The following is a 26,205-nucleotide window of genomic DNA, read 5'->3' as shown; positions in this document are numbered from 1 at the left end:
GCAGTGCCCTATTTATACTCGGTCTTCTCGGTATTATTTTGCAAGCCCCATATACAAATGTGTGTGTACCTGTTATCCAGAATGCATGGGAACTGGGGTTTTCCAGATAAGGGATCTTTCCATCATTCAGATTTTCATTCCTTAATACCAGAAAATAATGTAACCATTGAGGGGGTTATTTATCAAAATCTGAATTTTTCTGCTTATTTTATTAAAAAAAGTCAGAGCAAACTAGAATCCACGATTTATTAATAAAAAAGCACAATTTAATCGGATTGGGGGAAAAACTCGAAAAAATAAAGCAAAAATCCGAATTGTACAGTTTCTTTGGATTTTTTTTCCTGAATTGCTCAATTTTTTTGGCTTTTTCCGAAAAAAGGGTCAAAATATCCCTGTTTGTGCTGTTTTTTATTGCTATTCATTTTTATATTTCGCTCATGTATCCCATAGGGGCAGATTTATCAAGGGTTGAATTTAAATACTTCATCTTCGAATATTGACCATTTGCAGTCGAAGTAAAATCGCTCAATCAACGGATTAAATCGTTAGATTCGAAGGATTTCAGCGATCGATCGAATGATTTTTCTTCGACTTCAAAAACCACTCTAGAAGGTCCCCATAGGCTAACATAGCACTTCGGCAGTTTTAACTTGGCGAAGTATTGAAGTCGAAGTTTTTTTAAAGAGACAGTACTTCGATTATCGAATGGTCGAATATTCTAACTATTTTACTTCTAATCGAAGTCGTAGTATCCTATTCGATGGTCGAAGTATCCAAAAAAATGACTTTGAATTTCGATTTTTTTTACTTCGAAAATTTCCTCGAATTCACTTCGACCCTTGATAAATCCGCCCCTAAGTGTGTGTGTGTTGGTATGTCTATATTTGATAGAATTGGAGGATATATATATATATATGTATATATATATATAATGTCAGTACAGTGAGCGCACTCTTTCTGGATTTAGAATGTAGAGGGTGGTGCGTTGGTCAAATATTCATAATACATACAGATATTAGTAAATGGACCCTCACTCCTTCATTTTAGTGAAATAAATCGATGTGCTTTATTCACAAATCCATGTATTTGGAATGCACAGTGATTATTATTCGCATTATATTATTATAATGATATATACATATAGACATTCCGTTGATGAGTACACCATCTATAGAAAGCCTAATTATGGTATTACTTTAAGCAACAGTTCTTGTACAAAAGATCACCGTGTATAGTCGGATCGTGCTCAGACTGATGACCGCACAATTTTAGAGGCATCTTTATTATCAACACATTAGGCCTTCAAGCGATAAGCCTGTGGGGACTCTACAGCTGTCTATAATTACAGCAAATTAAGTAATTAAACGATCAGGCTCTTTCCTTTCTCTGTTTCAAGCAACATCGTTCTTTGTCGGCTTTTTTTTTATTTTTTTTTGCAGTGGGAATTTAAAATAATCAGCTGGAAATAAATGAATATTATTTTTAAAAGGTGACAAGGCAGAGTGAGCTTCTGGCCTGAGCAGTGCATAACTGTAAGAATATGGGATATATTGTTTTTTTTCTTCTTCTTGTCTTTTGTTTGTTTTCCTTGGAAACATCCAATTCCCAGCGGAATCCGGCGTATTTCCTCTTGGCAATTGGTACATTTCTATTAAAGTCTGTTTAAAGATATACAATGTCCAATCATTATGGAACACATCACATTACAGCCTCATCAGAGTATTACTGCAACCTCCGAGCCTGTCAGAGATGTAATACACAATCAATAACTCAATAACTTGTTAACTCTAGTCCCACAGATGGCCATAATGTAGAACTTGCAAGATCCACGTGTGATTGTGTAAATCTTCTTATTTTTTTCTCCTCTTTTGCATCTCACAAATTGTATTATCAGTTTGCCTTCTCTGTGCTAAAATAGACCCGTGCCCTTATTTAAGAATACAAATTCTATTTCTGGATATTGAATATTACTGTCGTGTACAATTTGATATTGATGATCATACTCTTGTACGATGCAAGTAGAAGGTGACTTGGATTTCTGATCTGCAGTCATTGTAATTATTCTACCTAATCATGTTAAAGGGACATTATTCCATAAAACAGGGTATACCAGTAGCTGCTCTTCCCCCCCCCCCCAAAGTATTCCAAAGATCTTGACACATCCAGACCTAGGATATGAGTTAATTGTTGTGTCCTGTTATATGGTGCAATCATACAGCAAGTGAATGAACTCCAGATCAGATCAGGGCCTGATCAATAGATCTGACACTTAGGGGCAAATTCATCAAGGGTCAAATATCGAGGGTTAATTAACCCTCGATATTCGACTGGGAATTAAAATCCTTCGAATATCGAAGTCGAAGGATTTTTGCGCAAATAGTTCGATCGAACGATTAAATCCTTCGAATCGAACGATTCGAAGGATTTTAATCCAACGATTGAAGGATTATCCTTCGACCAAAAAAAGTTAGCCAAGCCTATGGGGACCTTCCCGATAGGCTAACATTGACTTCGGTAGCTTTTAGGTGGCGAAGTAGGGGGTCGAAGTTTTTTCTTAAAGAGACAGTACTTCGACTATCGAATAGTCAAACAATTTTTAGTTCGAATCCTTCGATTCGAAGTCATAGTCGAAGGTCAAAGTAGCCCATTCGATGGTCGAAGTAGCCCAAAAAACACTTTGTAATTCGAAGTTTTTTACTTCGAATCCTTCACTCGAGCTTGGTGAATGGGCCCCTTAGGGTGTTTTTTATGAAAGTCCGAATTTATCCCGATATTTCCTGAAAAAAACTCTGACCAAATCCTCACGTGTTTTTTCTCCTTATTTATTAATACACTTTTCCGAAAAAAAGTGGAGGACTGTAAACAATTAGTACCAGTTTTTTGGATTTTCCACCCAAAAACTCTTATCTTCACTGGAAAACCATGACATTTTTAGGTTATTGCATGAAACCCAGAGCAGATCAAAAAATCTTTGGGACTTCTCCCACTGACTTATATGCAACCTCTGCAGATCTGAGATACTGGATTTTTGGATTTGGACATTTTTGATCCTCTATGTATAATAAATCCCCAAAAAATAGTGGGTTTTTTTCCACTAAAAATTCGAATTTTATAAAAAAAAACGGGTTTTTGGCATTCGTAGTTTAATAAATAACCCCCTACGTGTGTCATACGACATCAGTAAATTGGCAGACTTTAGCTCAGCCTATCAGTGATTGTAAATGGGCTCACCCCGTATTTCACCTGGACAGCCCGGTTTTTGGAAGGGCTGCCCTGGTGAAAAGCTCCTGTCCTGATTTCCAAATTAGGAAATCCAGACAGGACATTAAAGTGAATGCTGATGGCCACGTCATCAGTCCCGCCCCGACATCACCTGCCCTTAATGTCGCCTGTTCACCCCCGACGTCACTGGACCCGCCCCCCCTACATCAGCGGCCTGCCCGTTTTCGCAAGAAAAAGTAAAGTGGCAGCCCTTTTTCAAAATAGGTTTGTAGTTTCAAAAGCACTAATGCACATAATTTGCAATATTTTGTGTTTACTTGATATAGAATTATAAGACTATTTGGCAGATTTATCAAAGGTGGAATTTCGAATGTATGTGAACTTTTTTTTTACTCACAATTCGACTGGGAGGTTATGAAAAAAATTGATTGTCTAAAATTCGACCAAATGGGGACGACTCAAAAATGTTATTCGTATTAGAATACGAACGATATTTGAATCGAATTTTCAGGAACCCTATTAACATCTTCAAATGGGTCAACAGAGCTGTGCCATTGACTTGTAAATGAATTAGGCAGGTTTTAGGTGGCAAATATTCTACTTAGAACTATTTTTATGGTCGATGTGTGATAAATCTCCCATTCGAAGCTTTGAGATTTTTGACGTAAGATTTGCGAGCTTTGACGTAAAAAAATTTAAAATAGGAATTTACCATTCGAACCTTAAGAAATTGCCCCTATGTGTAGGTGTATCAACAATCTAACCTACACTACCCTCTGCAGATCACTTCCCATTGGCATGCATTGGAAGTTCTGTAGGTCACTGATCAGGGGTTTACTTTTGGAAGCTTATTATCAACTGGCAGTTTACCTGCATGTGAATAAAAAATTACCTGCTTGGTTTGCCATTGAACAGTTGCTGATTTTTCCCAAAGCCTGTGCCTTTTGCTTTGCAGGGCCCCAATCTCAAAAATACATTGAAGGCATTGGCTTATAGAGCAACAATGCATGGATGTCTATAGAGTTTTGAAGATGGAACCCAAGGATTTGCTTTATAATAATTAGGAAACAATCTATATTATGGCTTTGGTTGAGTAAAACAAGGATGATCCCATGTCTGGGGGGAAGATATTGCTAATTAAAGTCAAATAGGCCCCCTATAATTTTTCATGAACTGTTGCCCATTGTTGTATTAGAGCAGAGAGTTTAGCTTTGGGTTCCCAGATGTTACCAAAAGAAAAGTCTTTAATACTCTCCAAGAGTTGAATCATGCTGGAGTCCATAAAATGAATAATTCATAGTAGGGACAGCACCCTGATATTTTTCTCATAGCTTTTATAGACCAAGACCAGAATAATTAGCTAGCGTAGGTATCTACCAGTACTAGGGTCTTTTTTATGAGTGTATCTATAACTTTATTTGTAAAGTGATGTTACGGACTCCGTACAATGTATAAAAGTACAGGCAGGGAGGTACACAGAGCTGATATAAGGACATTACATTTAAGTGCTATGTGGTAAGTGACACTTTAGGAAGGAGGTCACTACCCTGTAGAGCTTACAGTCTAAGTGGATGGATGGATAACAAACAGGCACAAATTAGAGGGGGAAAGTGCACAAGGTGAAGGCATTGTCCATTAGGTACCAGGACTAGACTAATGTTTCTAGTGATCCAAAAGATAGTCTCTTCGTTTTTTCTTGAAGAGGTTGAGAGAAGGCTCCTTAATTCAGGGATGGAATTCCAGAGGTATGGAGCAGCAAGATAGAAAGGTTTGAGATGAGAGATGGCAGTGGATATGGATGGTGTGAAAAGAAGCTGGCTCTGAGAGTTGAGAAGATGACCAGGAACATACAATAAGACAAGTGAAGAAAAGTAGTGAGGAGCAGAGGGGTGAAGGGCTATGAATGTTAGCAGAAGGATTTTATATGCTTAACAGGCAGCCATGCTAGGGATTTTAGTTGGGGTTAAACAGGTTCTCTGTTAGGAGAGAGCAGGGGATCCTGATAGAGTTTTGAATATTGAATTTATACTAAGGACTTTGTGATGTATAGAATTTTAATTTTGAGTGCTGTGTTTTTTGGGTGGTTGCTGCGTTTTTTGGGTGGTTGCTGCAACCCTCTGTGCTGTACATAGTGTAGCTCAGTTTGTTATACTGTAGGTATCCAAGGACCTGTGGGCCAAGAGGGGAATGGCAAAGTAATATTGTATTGACATTTGTGTTAAACACTGCAAAGAAAGCCGCTAACATTCCCTTTGTACAGGCGCTACATTCCCATAGCTCAGTACAGCGGAAGGATCAAACTTTATTATAACTGTCTTCCCTCGTCTCAACTTACAAAAGAAAAGTTGAGCTTTCATCAAAATCTTCATTCCTCGCAACTCGTTGACCGCAATTTGATGAATCTTATTGATTATTTTACAGCCTTTCACTCCTTCTCAGCCACAGTGGCTCGGCTTGATATACAGATAGCGCTGCAGTCCGGCAAATAAATAAATAAGATTCTGTCTTCATAATGGACTTCGATCAGATCCTGTTATTTGATAAAGATAATTGACGTTTCACGGCGAATTGGAAAAGCAGTTACTGGAGTATTGTATATTGAGCTGTTTTCTATCATCCGGCACGCAGGTTTAGAAACTAGAAACAATCCATTGCCAACCTTTCCTTTTTAAAATAGATTTTTTTGGTACTTTTTTTATACCCAATGTATCTGGCAAAAGATTGAAAGAAGTAGAACACGTAATAGAGCACCTCATGGAGCATATTTATACCTTATACCAAGTAGGGTCTTTATTGAACATTTTCTTGGCCAAAATTTTGCATTTAGGTAAAATTTAACCAGGTCCTTGTTAAAAAAAATAGTAGACTCATCACATGACACAGAGTGGGTTATTTATTAAAGCCTGCATGCCAAAAACTCGAAAAAATTTTGAGTTTTTTTTGTTTTTTTTGTTTTTTTTACTATAAAAATTTGTGGGTTTTTTTACTATAAGATTTTTAGTGGAGAAAAAAAAACTTGAATTTTTCTTGATTTACTTTAGCCCGAGGTTGTTAAAAGTTCGAATCCGAAAATAATCCATATCCAAGCTGTTGGGGTGCTGTAGAAGCTAATGGCAAAGGTCAAATTTGAAGGAATCATGGCCTGCGCTGAGTTTTGGCTATTTTGAGCAATTTCACAAAAAATTCAAGCTTTACGGGCATAAAATCCGAAAAATACGTTTATTTTCGAAAAAATACACATTTTTCGAGTTTTTTCTCCCAAACCGATTTTATTGAGTTTTTCAATGATAAATATGGTTAAATCGTGGATTTTAGTTTGGTCGGACTTTTTTTTTACATAAAAAAAAATCGGATTTTGATAAATAACTCACTGGAGTTTCAAGGTGCTCATGCCCTAGACCTTCAACTTGAGGAAAATATCAACCTATTCTTGCATACATGAGCCGACACAAACAGAACCTTAGTCAGTAGATGTTGTCATTATTTTATTAAATAGTTCTCACACCCTCTAACATGATGTAAAAATAAGCCTGACACGTTTCATACAGTCTCTGTGTATCGCCGATCAGCGCTGGCCCAATCACCCCTCAGGAGTCGCTACACAATTCTTTTGAAAAACGCCTTTATTTTGGCTCAATAAGTGATAACAGCCAGTGGGTAAGTGGTACAAACTAACGCGTTTCGTGCCCTTCCTATTGGCACTTCATCAGAGTTCTGAACTCTGATGAAGTGCCAATCGGAAGGGCACGAAACGCGTTAGTTTCGTGCCCTTCCTATAAGTGGTACAAACTAATGCGTTTCGTGCCCTTCCTATTGGCACTTCATCAGAGTTCTGAACTCTGATGAAGTGCCAATCGGAAGGGCACGAAACGCGTTAGTTTCGTGCCCTTCCTATAAGTGGTACAAACTAATGCGTTTCGTGCCCTTCCTATTGGCACTTCATCAGAGTTCTGAACTCTGATGAAGTGCCAATCGGAAGGGCACGAAACGCGTTAGTTTGTACCACTTACCTACTGGCTGTTATCACTTATTGAGCCGAAATAAAGGCGTTTTTCAAAAGAATTGTGTAGCGACTCCTGAGGGGTGATTGGGCCAGCGCTGATCGGCGATACACAGAGACTGTTTGCAGATTCCGGCTTGGAGTTGCCAGACTATCGCAGGAGCTGCGGCCGACACACTACACCACAGCAAGGATGAGCTCCGCTAGTTTCTCATTACCCGTTTTTTCACTGTGGGATCTGAAGCGTTTCATGCCTACATAGAGGGAATGTGAACCTTTTAATAAAATAATGACAACATCTACTGACTAACGTCATGTTTTATGTATGCAGAAATTGGTTAAAATTTTGCATTTTCACACCCCTCGTCCAAGGGAAAAATCAACATGCATGGGTGTTTATAAACGCCACCAAACGAGGCCCTTTCATTCTGTATGTTTTTTTCTTATCAAATTAATTGGATAATAGTCAGGCAGAGGATGTCAATTAAAGGGGACCCGTCACCCAAAAAAAAATCTTCAAAATCCTATTTTATCACATTAGTCAAGCAAAATGAACTTTAATTACACTATGTCAATTATTTGAATCTTCTTTCCTTCAGTCTGGGAATTCATAATTATAACAAGCAGGCGGGAGCCATTTTGTGGACACTGTTATTAAGACAAGCCTTGTATCATCTCAGAATCTTGTTTGTGCACCAGAATGGGGGACCTGATGTCCATCCCCATGTCCTGGCTACACAATTAAATGGTGAAGAGAACGGGGGAATGTGGGGAGAGCAGTGACATCTGGGAAGTGCTGAATGGAAAGTGAAAGTATTGTCTGCCTAAGGCATAGAGGAGGGGCAGACAATATTTGATTGACAGCTGAGATATTTAAATGAGCTTACAACAGCTATGAATGCTTTAAGAAAAAATTGAAATTGGATTTCATGTTTAATTTGAAAAGGACTTTTATTATACAGATTTTTGTGTCTGGGTGATAGGTCCACTTTAAATATAAGACCACATTCGATTTAATCGCCAAACTGGAAATACTAATTGGCTAATAATGTATCGGATTAGATTGAATGGCCCACAGTGGTGTTCTCCAATCAGTGACTCGCAAGCAAGATGTTGCTTAAAACAGGAGCTTAGTTGCATAAAAACTAGACCTAGTGCCAGACAGAGCCTCCTGTAGGCTGACAGTCCACGTAGGGGCCACCAAATAGCCAATCACAGCACAGGAACATTTGCTTCCTTGTATTTTTACATTGGAATGTGACTCAAGGGTAAAAAAAAGGTTGGGGATCGGCTGTATCTGTGTAATTTGGACATGTCAAGATCCAGCAGGCTGAGTAACTAGGTACCTTGTTTGTTACTTTGAAATTTGCTTGTGTTTATCGACACTTACAGTATAAACACTTTGGCATGAGGTCGATACTAACCAAACCTTAGCCCATGTAACCACTGGATGTCACTAATAATAAGCTAAAATGCAGTAGCTACACCTTGTTTCTCAATGATACTTGATATTTTCAGTTATTATTGTGCTGAACAGTCACATAATCTAAGTACAGTAGAACCCCCATTTTACATGTAAAATGTAAAATCCGGGAAAAAGTAAAATCAGGGAAATTGGTTACTGCCTGGTAACCAATCAGTGGAAGCCAAGAGAGCTGAAAAGCAGGAAGTAGTGTTCTGGCTATTATGTTACACATCCAGTCACTCCAGCCTTTATACATTACATTTTTGGCTAACTAACTATATTAGATACATTTTTTATTTTGCACATACTATATTTTTAACCAGTTTTCCAGAGAATTCAGTTGGAAGCACAGCTGTCAGCTGTGAAAGTAACCGCTTCCCTTTATTCCGCTGGTTCCATTGCTCAACGTGTTCCTGTAAAACAGAAAGCCTCATTGGCTGAGTGTTCCATAATAAATACGCAGCGCCGTGTATATTGTTTCGGGCAGAACAAAAAAAATTGTCACGTAAGACTGAATTCTGGAAACATCATTAGGTCAGTATAGATTGTAGGGAATCGTTAGGCGTGTTTTTCTATTGAAGTCCATTGGATCCCGTTAGTGTCCTCACGAGACTGGGTAATTAATTGCTCCGTGGCTCCGGTAATACAGAGTCAAAGCTATAAATGATTACAGCCCTATCTGCAACTTTCTTCTAATTAATAGTCTTTGAGAACAGGGCCGGGAATTAGTTTAAAGGGAAAGTGTAAGAGTAAAGTTTATTTTCCCTTCCCTTGCTGTTTTCATTGTTCTTTTGCCCCCCCCCCCCCCCCCCCCCCGTGTACTACATCTCCCAGCATGCTCCAGCAAATATTCATGTGTTAAAGTTGGGTGTTAATTAAGAGTGACTGGGGCTCTAGCGTATGACATCTCTGTGTATTTGCATGTATTCCTATGAGTGGGAGCTGCCATACTGAAAGCATTCTCTAAGCCTTTAGGGAAAATAACACATTCTATTCATGCTGTTTATAAGACTGTTCATTAGAATTATAAGGAATGAATCTTCCATTGTATTGTCTCGGGCCCATGTGATGGCAGTAGCTATGAGTAGAAAGACAGGGGCTGCACTATACACTGTAACAGTAATGGGGGATGGGCAAAGCCCACTGTAGCTACAGAGACAATGTACCAACTGCTGTGGTTTTCTTTCTCCATGACTGCTCTGTACATATAGCTGGGCACCTCTGTAAGGAACGTCTCTGGCAGAATGGAATGTGCTAACAATGGAATGTCTGGTGCCAATACAGTTAGGTGCCCAAATAACTGCTCTATCCGGCAGAATGGAATGTACAGCACATGTGTATCTGGGCACCTGTACAGCTGCTTTGCCTGAACAAATGGAACATACATTGCTCCCCCTCATGACTTTCACTTGCAACAACCTCCAGAGCTGGATTTCCTTGTATACATGGCCAGTTATGATGAGGAAGCCAAACCTTGAAGAACATTGATATCATCTGCTAATCCTTTCCCCCTGTTGGTTTCACTTTCACTTTTATGCTGATGAGACCCTCGTATCTCTCGCTCCCTTGTGTCTCTCCTTCCCTCATGTCTCTCCTTCCCTCGTGTCTCTCCTTCCCTCATGTCTCTCCTTTCTTTGGTGTCCCTTGTGTCTCTTCTTCACTCGTGTCTCTCTTTCCCTCGTGTCTCTCCTTCCCTCATGTCTCTCCTTTCTTTGGTGTCCCTTGTGTCTCTTATTCCCTCGTGTCTCTCCTTCCCTCATGTCTCTCCTTTCTTCTGTGTCCCTCGTGTCTCTCCTTCCCTTGTGTCTCTCTTTCCCTCATGTCTCTCCTTTCTTCTGTGTCCCTTGTGGCTCTCCTTCCCTCGTGTCTCTCCTTTCTTCTGTGTCCCTCGTGTCTCTCCTTCCCTCGTGTCTCTCCTTCCCTCGTGTCTCTCCTTCCCTCATGTCTCTCCTTTCTTTGGTGTCCCTTGTGTCTCTTCTTCCCTCGTGTCTCTCCTTCCCTCATGTCTCTCCTTTCTTCTGTGTCTCTCGTGTCTCTCCTTCCCTCGTGTCTCTCCTTCCCTCATGTCTCTCCTTTCTTCTGTGTCCCTTGTGTCTCTTCTTCCCTCGTGTCTCTCCTTCCCTCATGTCTCTCCTTTCTTCTGTGTCCCTCGTGTCTCTTCTTCCCTCGTGTCTCGCTTTCCCTCGTGTCTCTCCTTTCTTCTGTGTCCCTCGTGTCTCTTCTTCCCTCGTGTCTTTCTTGCCCTCATGTCTCTCCTTCCCCCATTTCTCCTCTTCCCCCGTTTCTCCCCTTCCCTCGTGTCTCTCCTTCCCTCGTGTCTTTTCTTCCCTCATGTCTCTCCTTTCTTCTGTGTCCCTAGTGTCTCTCTTTCCCTCATGTCTCTCCTTTCTTCTGTGTCCCTCGTGTCTCTTCTTCCCTCGTGTCTTTCTTGCCCTCATGTCTCTCCTTCCCTCTGTGTCCCTAGTGTCTCTCCTTCCCTCATGTCTCTCCTTTTTTCGGTGTCCCTTGTGTCTCTCCTTCCCTAATGTCTCTCCTTTCTTCGGTGTCCCTCGTGTCTCTCCTTCCCTCGTGTCTCTCCTTCCCTCGTGTCTCTCTTGCCCTCATGTCTCTCCTTCCCTCGTGTCTCTCCTTCCCTCGTGTCTCTCTTGCCCTCATGTCTCTCCTTCCCTCATGTATCTCCTTTCTTCTGTGTATCTTGTGTCACTAACGGCCTCCCTGTCACCCACAGACAAACATTATCTGCTTGTCTTCCTTTCTTCTGCCCCATACATTAACACTCCTCCAGTGAGCTGTCACTTTATATAGCTGTACTTTATATATTTCACTTCTCTGCACTCCTTGATACTGTGTTCAGCTTCAGTCATCAGGACACTGGAAAGTCATGTTTAATCTTTCCTTATGTGTCGGTGCATATTGTACAAGTATGGGACCTGCCATCCAGAATGCTCAGGACCTGGGGTTTCCCAGATGCATTAAAATTGATGCACTTCCACTTGCCCTCCCCTTGAGTCGGATGCAACTGTACTGAAAAGTCCTGTTGGTTTTATTTCTGATGTTTGACATGATAAAAAACATATTTGCCTGAGACATTGGCCTACACAGCCGCTGGAATTCTGGAGCTACTGTCAGCCTCGGGGTTCCCTGCAGCAATAGATGCAACTGCACAAAACAGGCAGAATGACCAAATGCAACTCAGTAGAAGTAGCAGGAGCACATGATTTTCTGTACAACTGAGCACCACCACAACTGCAGTTGCTGCCGTCTATGATCCCAGTTATTGGTGTTGCGCTTTTGTTCCCCGGATTGAAGTTACTGAAGTTCTGAGCCCTATTAATACAGGTATAAGATCTGTTATCTGCAAACCCATTTCTCCTTTCTTTGGTGTCCCTTGTGTCTCTTCTTCACTCGTGTCTCTCTTTCCCTCGTGTCTCTCCTTCCCTCATGTCTCTCCTTTCTTTGGTGTCCCTTGTGTCTCTTATTCCCTCGTGTCTCTCCTTCCCTCATGTCTCTCCTTTCTTCTGTGTCCCTCGTGTCTCTCCTTCCCTTGTGTCTCTCTTTCCCTCATGTCTCTCCTTTCTTCTGTGTCCCTTGTGGCTCTCCTTCCCTCGTGTCTCTCCTTTCTTCTGTGTCCCTCGTGTCTCTCCTTCCCTCGTGTCTCTCCTTCCCTCGTGTCTCTCCTTCCCTCATGTCTCTCCTTTCTTTGGTGTCCCTTGTGTCTCTTCTTCCCTCGTGTCTCTCCTTCCCTCATGTCTCTCCTTTCTTCTGTGTCTCTCGTGTCTCTCCTTCCCTCGTGTCTCTCCTTCCCTCATGTCTCTCCTTTCTTCTGTGTCCCTTGTGTCTCTTCTTCCCTCGTGTCTCTCCTTCCCTCATGTCTCTCCTTTCTTCTGTGTCCCTCGTGTCTCTTCTTCCCTCGTGTCTCGCTTTCCCTCGTGTCTCTCCTTTCTTCTGTGTCCCTCGTGTCTCTTCTTCCCTCGTGTCTTTCTTGCCCTCATGTCTCTCCTTCCCCCATTTCTCCTCTTCCCCCGTTTCTCCCCTTCCCTCGTGTCTCTCCTTCCCTCGTGTCTTTTCTTCCCTCATGTCTCTCCTTTCTTCTGTGTCCCTAGTGTCTCTCTTTCCCTCATGTCTCTCCTTTCTTCTGTGTCCCTCGTGTCTCTTCTTCCCTCGTGTCTTTCTTGCCCTCATGTCTCTCCTTCCCTCTGTGTCCCTAGTGTCTCTCCTTCCCTCATGTCTCTCCTTTTTTCGGTGTCCCTGTGTGTCTCTCCTTCCCTAATGTCTCTCCTTTCTTCGGTGTCCCTCGTGTCTCTCCTTCCCTCGTGTCTCTCCTTCCCTCGTGTCTCTCTTGCCCTCATGTCTCTCCTTCCCTCGTGTCTCTCCTTCCCTCGTGTCTCTCTTGCCCTCATGTCTCTCCTTCCCTCATGTATCTCCTTTCTTCTGTGTATCTTGTGTCACTAACGGCCTCCCTGTCACCCACAGACAAACATTATCTGCTTGTCTTCCTTTCTTCTGCCCCATACATTAACACTCCTCCAGTGAGCTGTCACTTTATATAGCTGTACTTTATATATTTCACTTCTCTGCACTCCTTGATACTGTGTTCAGCTTCAGTCATCAGGACACTGGAAAGTCATGTTTAATCTTTCCTTATGTGTCGGTGCATATTGTACAAGTATGGGACCTGCCATCCAGAATGCTCAGGACCTGGGGTTTCCCAGATGCATTAAAATTGATGCACTTCCACTTGCCCTCCCCTTGAGTCGGATGCAACTGTACTGAAAAGTCCTGTTGGTTTTATTTCTGATGTTTGACATGATAAAAAACATATTTGCCTGAGACATTGGCCTACACAGCCGCTGGAATTCTGGAGCTACTGTCAGCCTCGGGGTTCCCTGCAGCAATAGATGCAACTGCACAAAACAGGCAGAATGACCAAATGCAACTCAGTAGAAGTAGCAGGAGCACATGATTTTCTGTACAACTGAGCACCACCACAACTGCAGTTGCTGCCGTCTATGATCCCAGTTATTGGTGTTGCGCTTTTGTTCCCCGGATTGAAGTTACTGAAGTTCTGAGCCCTATTAATACAGGTATAAGATCTGTTATCTGCAAACCCATTTCTAAATTACAGGAAGGCCATCTCCTATGGACTCCGTGTTAATCAAATATAGCTATGGGACCAATTATCCAGAATGCTCGGGACCTGAAGTTTTTCTGGATAACGGATCTTTCTGTAGCTTGGATCTTCATACTTTAAGTCTACTAGAGGCTGGTTTTGCCTCCAATAAGGACTAATTATATCTTAGTTGGGATCAAGTACAAGCTACTGTTTTATTATTACACAGAAAAAGGAAATAATTTTTAGAAATTTGGATTCTTTGGATAAAATAGAGTCTATGGGAGACGGCCTTTCCGTAATTCTGAGCTTTCTGGATAACGGGTTTCCGGTTAATAGATCCCGTACCTGTACTCTACTTTGCTTCCCAAATAATCAAGTGGCCTCTGCATCAGTGTCATTAACTGACTGACACATAAATGAAAGTATTATTACTGCACGTCTGTACATCTGACTGTGGATGTAACATTTGAGTTGAGTACATCATACAGGCTAATGGAGAACCCCCACTGAACCCGTAACTAAGAGCAGATTGGGAAGTTAAAAGGCTCCTCTAGGGATTAAATTCTACATAACGCAGCCCTTTGTGAAGTGACGTGCTCGCACCGTAATTGGTTTTTTTTGTAGCAAATGCAACTTGTTTACATTAGGCTTCTCCGAAACAAAATCTACTCTGACATTTGCTAATCAGCCACCACTGGGATTTGAAAATGTTATTATGAGAAGAGCTGAATAGGGTGGCCCATAGGTAGCTGGGAACAATAAATGGCACGGGTGGCAAATTGCAAGAAAATTCCGCCATGAGGTTAGAAAAGGAAACTGAATTTGCACCCGAATAATGTACAGAGGTTGGTCATTTGTGTAGTGCTCTCCTCAATGGCCTCCTGCCTCCCTCAACAATTCTCCCATCTCCCTGCATTGTGTCCTCTCTTTTGTCACACTTGTCACACCCTGTCCCTTATGTGTCAGTAGGGGGATGGTGAGATGATCTGCCTCTAATGTTTAAAGTAATTACCCCAAAACAGCTTATTCCTGAAGAACAAAGGCACCCGGCACACTGCACACTGCATAGCCAGATCTACCACCTAGTGCATGTGTGTGTGTGTGTGTGTATATATATATATATATATATATATATATATATATATATATATATATATATATATATATATATATATATATATATATATATATATGTGTATGTAGAAAGCTGACGCACACTGGGATTTCCCAGTGTGCGTCAGCTTTCTACATACATATACAAAAAAAAAAATTTTCTGACTAGCACCTGGGTCTCTGCTCCAGTAGGTGTGTGCCGCAGCCCTTTTACATTTATCTATATATATATATATATATATATATATATATATATATATATATATATAGACAAATACAAGATTCCTCTGCACTCAACCCATTATCAATATATTTAAGACAGAGACATTTTGTGCATACTGCTACTGAAAAATGCCTTACCCTTTAAACAAAACAGGGATTGTTTGTCCATATATTGCAATATATTTAAGCTGGCCAACTACGTCAAAGTCATCCCATATCTGGCCAGTCCTATGCTCAATTTTAATCTGATTCATTAAGAATTCTATGGTTTAATTATACATTTTATAAAAGGGACGAATACGTTTTACCTGCAACTTACTAGCTGCTTTCAAAGTAAAACTCCCAAACTTGGCTGCCCTTTTATTAGACACCAGTGGGATCACCTGACTATAGTTGGAGAGGGTGGGAGCTACAACATGGAGCTGGTCACTGCTCTTGTAGAACTATAACAAACAAGGGAAAGTTGTGCTCACCACTAGTTTTTAAAATCATTAGGCGGGGGTGCAATGATTCTTAATGAATCAGATGAAAATTGAGCATAGGACTGGCCAGATATGGGATGACTGTGACGTAGTTGTTCAGCTTAAATATATTGCAATATATGGACAAACAATCCCTGTGTTGTTTAAAGGGTAAGGCATTTTTCAGTAGCAGTAGCACAAACTGTCTCTGTCTTAAATATATTGATAATGGGTTGAGTGCAGAGGACTCTTGTATTTGTCTATATGTATTTTGTGGTCACACCCTCATTGCACCCCCGCCTAATGATTTTAAAAACTAGTGGTGAGCACAACTTTCCCTTGTTTGTTATATATATATATATATATTCTCAGCTGCCATAAAGCAGGGCAGGACTGCTGCATCCAATGGGTATCACATAGGATCTGTGCAGCCACTGGGACAGAATGTTCTGTTATACAGATAGCTAGAATCTCAGCTGCCATAAAGCAGGACAGGACTGCTGCTTCCAATGGAGAGAATGACATTGTCCTTCTCTCAATCTACTTGCCCCTTATTCCAGAGACATCAGTATTACTATTTCCAAACATTATGATGCAAAGCACATTCCACCTGTTTCTGCGATTTTGGTTTCGGGTAGTATTTGTAATATTACCGCTCAGCCCGTTTTCTGAGACATAGAGTGCATAGAATTTCTCCTATGAGATTGTTCTCTATTTCTAAATCACATCCAAATTTGTATTTCGATTTTGCAGTAAAACAAGATTATATTGTCCAGCAATTAATTCTGTATTTTAATTCTGTGTCTCATCCCCTAATATCTGTTGTATCCTCATAATTTCTTCTCCTCCCTAAACCCCACTCCTTGTATTTCTCCATGTTCCACGTACTTTCTTCACCCAATTATACATTCATGGGCGTTTTTGTAAAGACGTGGTACAATCTTTCCATCTCCCCAATTAAGGGAAAAAAGGAACTATCCCAGGGGATATTAAAAGGGCAGTTAATTTCCTTGAGCCAGATATTGACAATAAAATTCATATGGATTCAGTCCCTTCTCAGCGAGTCGGGTACCCGTGGGTTACCCGCAAAAACCTGCAGGTTGCGGGTAGACGTTCCGGGTGTGGGTATAGACGCGGTTCTGTGGGTTCGCTGGTAGGGCTTCAGGTCTTCTCAATAGTGATTTTTACGGTTTACAATGACAGCACTTCCTGTTTACTTTTTTTTCTGATTACGCCTACTTCCGATGATGTCACTTCCGGTTTACAATGACAGCATTTCCTGATTCTTGATGGTCAGCGGGTCTGGGTTGCGGATAAGATACTTGCGGGTCAGGTAGCGGGTCCAAGCGGGTAAGAATGCGGGTCCGGGTTGCGGATTGCAGGTTGTGGGTACTGGTCAGGTACGGCTTCCAAAAAATGGACCCGCGCATTGCAATACATTTCCCAATCTTGCGACTGTAAAGTCAACAACGCGTCCGTCCTCACAGCTGGCGACTGTCTAGAAACCGCTTCTTTTATTTATTTTTGTGCCAGTAATTGTATTTGCGGCCCGGCTGAATGAAACGACCATGGTAATGGGCAAGAAGTGCCGGATACATTTTGCTGAAAGGTTAGTGCAGCTGCTGTTTCCCTCTAGGGAATTCACGTGGTCCCAAGAGTCACAATTCCATTCTGTTCTTGCATGTACGTGCATTCACATACTCAATTACATTCGCTTGTACAGGTATGGGATCCGCTATCCGGAAACCTGTTATGCAGAAAGCTCAGAATTTCCGAAAGGCCGTCTCCCATAGACTCCATTATAATCAAATAATCCAAACCTTTAAAAACTATTTACTTTTTCTGTGTAATAATAAAACAGTCGCTTGTACTTGATCCCAACTAAGATATAATTAATCCTTATTGGAAGAAAAACCAGACTATTGGGTTTATTTAATGTTTATATGATTTTCTAGTAGACTTAAAGTATGAAGATCCAAGTTACAGAAACATCTGTTATTCGGAAAACCCAGGTCCGAAGTATTCTGGATAACAGGTCCGATACCTGTATTGCCAGATCAGCGTGGTGGTTATCCATTTTTTTTAAATTCCCAGTAAAAAAGTATTTTGGGGTTGCAAGAAGAATGTTTGGTGTGGGTCAATATACACGTGGAATTGGTGGGAAAAGTGTTGCCATAGGAAAGTCCAGGAATATTCTTGACGGTTTGCAGCTTGGATGTCCCTGCCTTTCAGTAAAGTGGGGAGTCCATGTAGTACCCTGTCCATTGTCTGCTTGTCTTACAGGCTGATGAATGGCATCAAATGCATTTATAAATACATCCCCCCATTGTTGGCTTTCTTTATACAAAAGCATTGAGCCGTATAAAACTAAAGGTGGCCATACACAGGCCCAATGTGCTTGCTTGTTCCTTCCATAGCAGATCGACAGCTTATTGGTCCATGGATGGGGCCCCCAAAGGAACTGTTTGACTTATATCTGGGCAGAAACCAGCAACAAAAAGTCATTACAAATAATAAGGATATTAGAAGTCACTGACGGGTTGTTCTGTGACCATATAAAGGCACAAGGCTGCAGGCTGAGTTATACAGGGAACTCTGAGTATCACTCATGTATTATAAGGGATAATGTACCCCCTACTGTAAATGATAAGGATATTAGAAGTCACTGAGGGGGTCTGTGACCATATAAAGACACAAGGCTGCAGGCTGAGTTATACAGGGAACTCTGAGTATCACTCATGTATTATAAGGGATAATGTACCCCCTACTGTAAATGATAAGGATATTAGAAGTCACTGAGGGGTTGTTCTGTGACCATATAAAGGAACAAGGCTGCAGGCTGAGTTATACAGGGAACTCTGAGTATCACTCATGTATTATAAGGGATAATGTACCCCCTACTGTAAATGATAAGGATATTAGAAGTCACTGAGGGGTTGTTCTGTGACCATATAAAGGCACAAGGCTGCAGGCTGAGTTATACAGGGAACTCTGAGTATCACTCATGTATTATAAGGGATAATGTACCCCCTACTGTAAATGATAAGGATATTAGAAGTCACTGAGGGGTTGTTCTGTGACCATATAAAGGAACAAGGCTGCAGGCTGAGTTATACAGGGAACTCTGAGTATCACTCATGTATTATAAGGGATAATGTACCCCCTACTGTAAATGATAAGGATATTAGAAGTCACTGAGGGGTTGTTCTGTGACCATATAAAGACACAAGGCTGCAGGCTGAGTTATACAGGGAACTCTGAGTATCACTTGTGTATTATAAGGGATAATGTAACCCCTACTGTTTTTTATGACCATATAAAGGCACAAGAATATAATAATATTTTTATATTGTATTTTTGTTTTTAAATATAAATAAATATATATATATAGTTATATAGTCCTAAATTACTTTTGCTTATTGCACATCTCGCCAGCGCCGGATTCGCTGGGCTGGCAACCCTAGCGCCAGCGTGCAAGCGCCGGAGCACTGGGGAGCACAGGCTCCCCACAGAGCGGCTGGACAGCATGCTGCCCCCAAAAATGTGCCGCCCTAGGCCCGGGACTATGTGGCCTCGCCACAAATCCGGGCCTGCATCTCGCGCAACCTTACAGGCCAAACTATTCTCAATGAATGTACAAATGTCAGTACCATGATGATAGTGATCATTTAAGGCAATTTGTACCGCACCATTCCCTGCACCACTACTAATTTACTTGCCTAAGAAGATTGATTGCTAGCTTCTGTGAGCAGGGTCATGCTTTGATTCCTTCCCCTCTGCATCTTTCTCTACTCGATAATGTTTTGTGCAAAACATTGATATTTTATAAAAAAAAATCTGTCATCTCAAGTTCCGGACATTTAGTTCAGAAAACCTCCCGCTGGCTAGTGATGTGCCCGGAACCACCGGTCTGTCCAGGCTGCGCATCCGTCGTGGAATGGAACGGATATTAGTGAATACAATGTCATTAACCTTAAAGGGATACTGTCATGGGAAAAAAAATTTTTTTTCAAAATGAATCAGTTAATATTGCTGCGTCAGCAGAATTCTGCACTGAAATCCATTTCTCAAAAGAGCAAACAGATTTTTTTTATATGCAATTTTGAAATCTGACATGGGGCTAGACATATTGTCAATTTCCCAGCTGCCCCTGGTCATGTGACTTGTGCTCTGATAAACTTCGATCACTCTTTACTGCTGTACTGCAAGTTGGAGTGATATGACCCCCCTCCCTTTACCCCCCCAGCAGCCAAACAAAAGAACAATGGGAAGGTAACCAGATAGCAGCTCCCTAACACAAGATAACAGCTGCCTGGTAGATCTAAGAACAGCACTCAATACTAAAAACCCATGTCCCACTGAGACACATTCAGTTACATTGAGAAGGAAAAACAGCAGCCTGCCAGAAAGCATTTCTCTCCTAAAGTGCAGGCACAAGTCACATGACCAGGGGCAGCTGGGAAATTGACAAAATGTCTAGCCCCATGTCAGATTTCAAAATTGAATATAAAAAAATCTGTTTGCTCTTTTGAGAAATGGATTTCAGTGCAGAATTCTGCTGGAGTAGCACTATTAACTGATTCATTTTGAAAAAATTTTTTTTCCCATGACAGTATCCCTTTAACCCCCTGGCCCCTAAAGGGTTAAGATGAGTAGAATAAAGTCCAGTAATACTAGGCTGCAGCTGTCACTTTATTTTATTTGTGTGGATTAACTCTGGAATAAAGTCGCCTCATTTTGTGTCATTGGCCCAGGAAGTCCAAGCAAATCCTAATGAGGGAATCGCAACAGGACGGACTCCTAACAAATGAGAGGCAGATATTGACTGACAGGCAACATACCATTTCAGTGATACATTTATTTTTATACTCCGCTTTTCAAGGTCACTTGGTGCTCTCATTGGAAATGCGCTCTCACAGGTCACGTGACTGGGACGCCACGAGCTGCCGAGCAGAGAGTTGAGGGAGAGAGGGTGCTGGGTGTATGGGCACGGACACTTAGGGGGAATGAAATAGAAACAGGGTGAAAAGTGCCCGTCCGGGTTTCCAAATTAGGAAATCTAGACAGCACATTGAAGTGAATGACATGGCAATCAGCCAATAGCTGATCGCCACGTCAAATGCCCCACATCATCCGTCCCGCCCCTGACGTTATCCGGTCCGCCCCAACGTCACCACCCCCCAAAAAAGGGTCTGTCCAAATTGTAACATAGCAAAAATCAGATATGGAACGATTGGCATATTTCGAGCTTTGGCAATTTATAAAATAGACCCCTACATGTTCACATATGCCGTGTGTGATTTTCAGAAACTCTTCCTGACTAATCACAATTCCATATAGAAGCTGCACCACCACATCGTATATGGATATTAATTGGCATCAGCAGGCCACCGTACTTGTACCAATAGCAAACCAAGATCTTATTGTCACGTGTTTTCACTTTAGTACAGGTATGGGATATGTTATCCGGAAACCAGTTATCCAGAAAGTTCAGAATTATGGAAAGGTCCTCTCCCATAGACTCCATTTTATCCAAATAATCCAAATTTTTAATAATGGTTACATTTTTCTCTATAATAATAAAACAGAACATTGTACTTGATCCAGACTAAGATATAATTAATCCTTATTGGAGGCAAAACCAGCCTGTTGGGTTTATTTAATATTTACATGATTTTCTAGTAGACTTAAGGTATGAAGATCCAAATTACAGAAAGATCCATTATCCAGAAAAACCTCAGGTACCCGAGCATTCTGGATAACAGGTCCTGTACCTTGTACTTGATCCCAGCTAAGATATAAATAATCTTTATTGGAAGCAAAACCAGCCTATTGGGTTTATTTAATATTTACATGATTCTGGAAACATCCCAGAAGCCCCAGGTCCCGAGCATTCTGGATAACAGGTCCTATACCTGTAGTTGGACTTTAAAGTATTTCCTAGCTACTTCTTAATCCTTAGAAGAGTTTTAGATTGAAAACTGGTCAAACCCAGACCAATAACATACCTCCTAACTGTCCCATTTTTCACAGGACAGTACTGATTATGAAAGTTTCTAAAACTTAATTGGCTTTTGGCACAGAACCCAGAATATGTACAGCTGCACTTTGATACATTTGTTAGAATTTAAGATAAGCAAAGAAACAATTGTAGCAATTTAAGATAAGCAGGTCTCTTGGGGTAACTGATTTGCAGCATAAAAGCCAATTCCTTTTAATTAGCAAAATTGCAATACACATAAAAACCACAGAAATGCGTTCAAACTTTCATAACCTGCCAAATTTTGTAAAATTAACATGGTAATTAGGGGGCGTGACCACAAAAATGGGCTTGGTCAAAAAACCTTTTTGTCTTAGTTTCTGTTTCGAAAATGTTGGTAGGTATGTAATAATATCTTGACTTCTAGGACTTAGTGGTTGAGGGTAGAAGGCCTTGCCGCTGGCCGTGAGCATCAGATGATGCAGATAAATCTGCAGTCAACAATTCCAGCCAGTCAAATGGTGTGATGCAAAGTTGCATGAAAGTTGTTTGCTACAAGGCTTCCTAAGCAGCTCTGCTACACCAAACACACACACAGATGCATTCTTAATGATTGAAGATCAAGAGCTTTGGGATTATCAAGCCTTTGGACAATGGTCTGATGTAAAGGCGGCCCAGCTGATTTACACTTCAAATCTGAGCTGTTCACATAATTTATACTCCAAACACATCACACAATTCTCAAACAGCCCCATGAGAAATAGGGGGAAGAAACACTAGGTGTGCATTATTTTTGTTGGTTATTTTTTGTGTTTTTAATATTTAATGGAGAACAAGGCAGTGCAGAGAGAATTAATGCATAATGTAGCTCAAAGTGTCAAAGTGAAACCAGAAAAGAAGGGTTTGAAGGCAAAAATCTACAGGCAAAAGGAATATTCATGTTTAGAAGGTAGATAAAATAATGGAGAAAAAAAAACAATGTATGAATATTTCACGTTTCTCTGACATGTGACGGCCAGGGGAGGACCAAAGGATTTTTCACCCCCACCCAGTCAACTCAAAATCTCCATAGACTTCTTTATACTCAATCGGCACTTGGGCTTTTCTTTGCCTTCCCTACGTGGAAATGGGTTTTACACAGGTGGAATTGTTTCTGCTACTGCCGGGGTCGTTCTTTAAGATGGAAATGTATTCTAAAGTCTGGAATCCATTGTAGGAGAAGGTTTAATCACTGGGGTCGGGTATTAAGATGTTATCCCCCCCCAATGATTATAATCACTTACCTGAGACCCCCGGTAAGTGCTCCTGTTTAGTAAAAAAATGCATCCTCTCAAAGTACTGCTGTAGGAGCATCACATCTCCATTGTCTTCTTCTTTTGGGTGGCCATATACATTAATGTGAAACACCCACATTACTGTATATGGCCACCCAAAATATAGTAAAAATACTCAGTTTGGTACACTCAAATTTCAACTTAAATAACTGCTCGGAGTTAACTCTGTATTGAATAGAGCCTTTCTACTTTAACTATGTCAAAAATGAGCGGTTAACTCTAATGCTCACCCGGTTGGCATTTTGACCTGGGTGTGTAAAACCCTGGTCCTACTCTTGGGTAAGGAGTGTTTCAAAGAACATTTAAAGGGATACTGTCATGGGAAAAAACATTTTTTCAAAATGAATCAGTTGATAGTGCTGCTCCAACAGAATTCTGCATTGAAATCCATTTCTCAAAAGAGCAAACAGTTTTTTTTTATATTCAATTTTGAAATCTGACATGGGGCTAGACATTTTGTCAATTTCCCAGCTGCCCCAAGTCATGTGACTTGTGCTCTGATAAACTTCAATCACTCTTTACTGCTGTACTGCAAGTTGGACTGATATCACCCCCTCCCATTTCCCCCCAGCAGCCAAACAAAAGAACAATGGGAAGGTAACCAGATAGCAGCTCCCTAACACAAGATAACAGCTGCCTGCTAGAGCTAAGAACAACACTCAATAGTAAAAACCCATGTCCCGCTGAGACACATTGTTACATTGAGAAGGAAAAACAGCAGCCTGCCAGAAAGCATTTCTCTCGTAAAGTGCAGGCACAAGTCACATGACTGGGGGCAGCTGGGAAATTGACAAAATGTCTAGCCCCATGTCAGATTTCAAATTTGAATATAAAAAAATCTGTTTGCTCTTTTGAGAAATGGATTTCAGTGCAGAATTCTGCTGGAGTAGCACTATTAACTGATGTGTTTTGGAAAAAAACATGTTTTCCGATGACAGGTTCCCTTTAAGGATAATATGAAGAAGGAGCACTCACCAGATAAATGAGTGGCTTGCCCCAAACCCTTAGCTGAAGGTAAATTGTGAATAGAAGAAATGTCGAAGAAATGCTCGTCGACATTTCTTCAACACCCAACCAGGGGGAACAAGGAAGTAGAAGAAGATCACAACATGGTTCTCCTATAGAAGAACCCCGGCCAGTGCAGCGGACAGGAACATCAGCCCAGGGTTTCGGATAAGGGATTATAATAACTGGGGATAACCTAACATTTGACATCCACCCCCAGTAATTATACCTTTAATTCTCCTTAAAGGGGACATATACCATAATTTTTTACAATGCAGAAAACCATGTAAAATAATGTAAAATATAAGGAATTGTTTTTATTTTAATACCTTTTGGGTCAAATATGTCCATACAAGCATGAAAACTGTGTTCAGCCCGCCCCTTTGCTAAGTTTCCGGTCTTGGAATCTCTGGTATGTGGCTCTGCAGCCGACGGCCGTTTCTGCCTGTGTAATAGAGCTGCATCCAGTGAGGGAGGACTGGGCGTGCAGAGGTGGGCGGTGCTGTTCATGATGTCACACTCAGTCCGTCCCTGCATTCCTTCTACAGACTGGATCATTCTAACTGCTCGTTTCTCTTCTCTGCTCGATTTGTTTAACCCCCCCTCCTCTCCTGTTCTTTCTCTTCCTCTGTTTGTTTCCCCCCTCCCTCCACTACTGTTTCTTTCACTCTCAGCTGTGTTCGTTTTAATCCCTCCACTGCTCCGTTTACTTCTCAGTTTCTGTCTCTCTCTGCTCTATTTTTTTAACCCCTCCTCCCCTGTTCCTTTTACTGCCTCTCCCCCACTGCTCCTTTTCTCTCTGCTCTATTCACTAAACCCCTTCTTCCCCTGCTCATTTCACTGACTCTCTGTTTGTTTCCTCCTCCCTCCACTACTGTTTCTTTCACTCTCAGCTGTGTTCGTTTTACTCCCTACACTGCTCCTTTCTGACACTCTCAGCTCACATCCCCTTCTCTCCCCTGCTCCTTTCTCTTCCTCTGTTTGTTTCCCCCCTCCAATACTCCGTTTCTGCCACTCTCTGCTCTATTTGTTTAACCCCTTACTCACCTGCTCATTTCCCCCTCCCTGCACTGCTCCTTTCTTTCACTCTCTGCTGTGTTCGTTTTTCTCCATCTACCCCCACTGCTCCTTTCTTTCTCTCTGCTCTATTCATTTAACCTTCCAGTTCTTCCCCTGCTCATTTCACTCCCTCTCTGCTCATTCCCCCCCCTCCCTCCACTACTTGTTTGTCACTCTCTGCTCTATTCATTTAACCTCCACCTCCCTATCTCTCACTGTTCGCTTTTCTCCCTGTCTGCCTTGTTCTTTTCCTTGTCCCTCCATTGCTCCTTTCCCCCCTTACCCAATGCTTGTTCCTCTCCTTTGTGGATATTGGTTAAAAAAAAAGAAAAGCAAACTATAACATTTTGTAAATAAAAACACATACAATCTCATTTTGAATACAAAAAGCTATGAATATTTTTTAGGTTTCCCTTTTTTTTTTTTACACCTTGTATCTGTTATGAGATGTTACCCAATTCCAGAACATCAGCTGCATTTATCTCCTTACAACTCCCTGCACCTGACAATAAACTGTTCCAGAACAGCTGCCTTTCCCTTACAACTCCCTGCACCTGATCAGAAAATATTCCAAAACAGATGCATTTTCCATTGCAACTCATTGCACCTGATAAACTCTTCATCTGCCTTTCCCTTGCAACTCCCTGCACCTGACCACAAACTGTTACAGCAGTGAGCACATCTGCATTTTTCCCTTGCAACTCCCAGCACAAGATCATAAAAATGTTCCAAAAAAGCTGTGTTTTTTCCTTGCAACTCACTGCACCTGAAAATGTTTTAGAACAGCAAATTTTCTCTTTATAGTTTGTATTAAACTTAACATCTCTTGCTTTATGCTGAGCATTTACAATATACTGATAAGTTAAATGATCAGGCAGCAGCATAAGACAATTATGTGCAGGCTGGAAACACAGGACAGAGGGTGGGAGGGGAGGGGTTTGGCTGCTACAGCTCATGAGTTCAGCCTGTCAGTCAGTGCTGTGACCACTTCCTGTGAGACAATGAACAGACACTCCCACTCTTCATTTCAGCCTAACTTCTGACCTGAGAGGTTCTCATTGCAGCTCTGATATAATGACACTTTTAGCAGGTAAAATGCATTCAAAACTTTTTTTTTTCTGCATCATTACATTGTTTGAGGAAAGATTCATCATATATCTGAATATGAAGGTTATGCAAAATGTCCCCTTTAATGGTATGATGTTTCATAGGCAGTGATATTTAGATCTAA

At 41.2% G+C, this 26,205-nt stretch overlaps 1 protein-coding gene across 5 annotated transcripts in view; it reads left to right on the top strand.

Moving 5' to 3' along the window:
- wdr7.S (WD repeat domain 7 S homeolog) overlaps window positions 1–26,205 on the top strand; it is a 241,781-nt gene that overhangs the window by 201,648 nt on the left and 13,928 nt on the right. The window lies entirely within an intron of this gene.

Source organism: Xenopus laevis, chromosome 1S, assembly GCF_017654675.1.
Source record: "Xenopus laevis strain J_2021 chromosome 1S, Xenopus_laevis_v10.1, whole genome shotgun sequence".
Classification (NCBI taxonomy): Eukaryota; Metazoa; Chordata; class Amphibia; order Anura; family Pipidae; genus Xenopus; species Xenopus laevis.
This window is presented reverse-complemented; position numbering and strand designations above follow the sequence as displayed.